Source organism: Capricornis sumatraensis, chromosome 4, assembly GCF_032405125.1.
Source record: "Capricornis sumatraensis isolate serow.1 chromosome 4, serow.2, whole genome shotgun sequence".
In the NCBI taxonomy this organism is placed as follows: Eukaryota; Metazoa; Chordata; class Mammalia; order Artiodactyla; family Bovidae; genus Capricornis; species Capricornis sumatraensis.
The window spans coordinates 71,751,730-71,754,187 of record NC_091072.1 but is presented as its reverse complement, the minus strand read 5'-3'; the positions used below and the strand labels follow the sequence as shown (position 1 = coordinate 71,754,187).

At 48.1% G+C, this 2,458-nt stretch overlaps 1 pseudogene; it reads right to left on the bottom strand.

The window, feature by feature from the left end:
• Window positions 1–218: 218 nt before the first annotated feature.
• Window positions 219–656, bottom strand: LOC138079036 (small ribosomal subunit protein uS19 pseudogene; annotated as a pseudogene).
• Between the last annotated feature and the right edge of the window lie 1,802 nt (window positions 657–2,458).

The following is a 2,458-nucleotide window of genomic DNA, read 5'->3' as shown; positions in this document are numbered from 1 at the left end:
TTTTATTAAATTCGTTTATAGCTCTGCAAGTTGGAAAAACTGACAGTAACGCAGATAATGTGGGGCCGTAGAAATGCAAATGAACATTGAGATGAACAGTGAGATAAAATTGCTTTCTGAATTAAAGAAGAAGACACATTTGTTAAAGGCTTTTAAGTAGCTCACAGATTTTTTTTTTTTTTTTTTAAGAGAAATCTCTGCTTTTATTGGCCAGCAGGTTACTTGAGGGGGATGAAGCTGGAGGAATGGGTGGCCTCGATACCGGGCCGGCCGTGCTTCACGGGCTTGTAGGTGATGGAGAACTCGCCTAGGTAGTGGCCAATCATCTCAGGCTTGATTTCCACCTGGTTGAAGGTCTTGCCGTTGTAGACGCCAACCATGCTGCCCACCATCTCGGGCAGAACGATCATGTCGCGCAGGTGCGTCTTCACCACCTCGGGCTTCTCCATGAGCGGCGCATCTTTCTTGGCCTTGCGCAGCCGCTTCAGCAATGAGTGCTGCTTCCTCCGCAGGCCGCGGTTCAGCCGCCGTCGCTGGCGCGCGCTGTACAGCTGCATCAGTTGCTCATTGGACATGTCCAGCAGCTGGTCGAGGTCTACGCCGCGGTAAGTGAACTTGCGGAAAGTCCGCTTCTTCTTTTGTTCTACTTCCGCCATCTTGCCGGTTCTTGAGAAAAACGCTCACAGATTTCTAAGAAGGACAGTGAGATAGACTCTATGGCTAAATATCCAGGGGTGAGGTCGCCAAAGAGTCATACATGACTGTAGCTTATACATGACTTTGCTGATTTCATGGCAAATAGATGGGGAAACAGTATCAGACTTTATTTTGGGGGGCTCCAAAATCACTGCAGATGGTGATTGCAGCCATGAAATTAAAAGACACTTACTCCTTGGAAGGAAAGTTATGACCAACCTAGATAGCATATTGAAAACCAGAGACATTACTTTGCCAACAAAGGTCCATCTAGTCAAGGCTATGGTTTTTCCAGTAGTCCTGTATGGATGTGAGAGTTGGACTGTGAAGAAGGCTGAGCGCCAAAGAACTGATGCTTTTGAACTGTGGTGTCAGAGAAGACTCTTGAGAGTCCCTTGGACTGCAAGGAGATCCAACCAGCCCTGGGTGTTCGTTGGAAGGACTGATGCTAAAGCTGAAACTCCAATACTTTGGCCACCTCATGTGAAGAGTTGACTCATTGGAAAAGACTGATGCTGGGAGGGATTGGGGGCAGGAGGAGAAGGGGATGACAGAGGATGAGATGGCTGGGTGGCATCACCAACTCGATGGACGTGAGTTTGAGTGAACTCCAGGAGATGGTGATGGACAGGGAGGCCTGGCGTGCTGCGATTCATGGGTCACAAAGAGTTGGACACGACTGAGCAACTGAACTGAACTGAACTGAACTGAATACACTGCTCTCCTGGAATAGGAAATAACAATCTATTCCAGTATTCTTGCCTGGAGAATCCCATGGACAGAGGAGCCTGATGGGCTATAGTCCATAAGGTCACAAAGAGTCCAACATGACTGAAGCGAGTTAGCACACACCGGGGCACACAACATGCTGCTGGTGTGTGCTCAGCTATACCCGACTCTTTGCCGCCCGATGGGCTGTAGCCTGCTAGGCTCCTCTGTCCATGGCCTTTTCCAGGCAAGAAAACTGGAGTGGGTTTCCTCCTCCTGGAGATCCTTCCATTGCAGTGAAGTTCAAGTCACTCAGCCGTGTCCAACTCTTTGCTACCCCATCGACTATACAGTCCATGGAATTCTCCAGGCCAGAATACTGGAATGGGTAGCCTTTCCCTTCTCCAGGGCATCTTCCCAACCCAGGGATTGAACCCAGGTCTCCTGCATTGCAGGCAGATTCTTTACCAGCTGAGCCACAAGGGAAGCCTCAGGATCTTTTCAACCCAGGATCAAACTTGGGTCTCTGATGTCTCCTGCACTGGCAGGTGGATTCTTTACCACTGTGCTACCTGGTCCCAGCTGGGGCAGCTGTAGAGAAAACACCATCGCTGCTTCTATTCAGCATTAATGGAGCTCCAGGCTGAATGATGGCAGTTTTGCTACTCAAGTCCTTTAATAGCCAGACTCTTCTACTGCCTTGCATGCCAGAAGACCGATTCTTTCCAGTGTTGCCATCTCCTCCCTCTGCTAAATAAATAGACTATTCATTAAAAAAATAATAAAATATATTTTAAAATAAAATTGGTTTCTGGGCTTCCCTGGTGGCTCAATGGTAAAGATCCCACGTGATGCAGACCAACTAAGCCCATGTACCACAACTACTGAGCCTGCGTTCTAGAGCCCGCTCCACAGAAGAAGCCACCACAATGAGAAGACCCCACCACAACTATAGATTCACCCCCCGCTCAGCTCAAATAGAGAAAAGTTCTCGCATCAACGAAGACCCAGCACAGCAGCAAAACTTTTTTAAATTAAAAAAATAATCAAATTG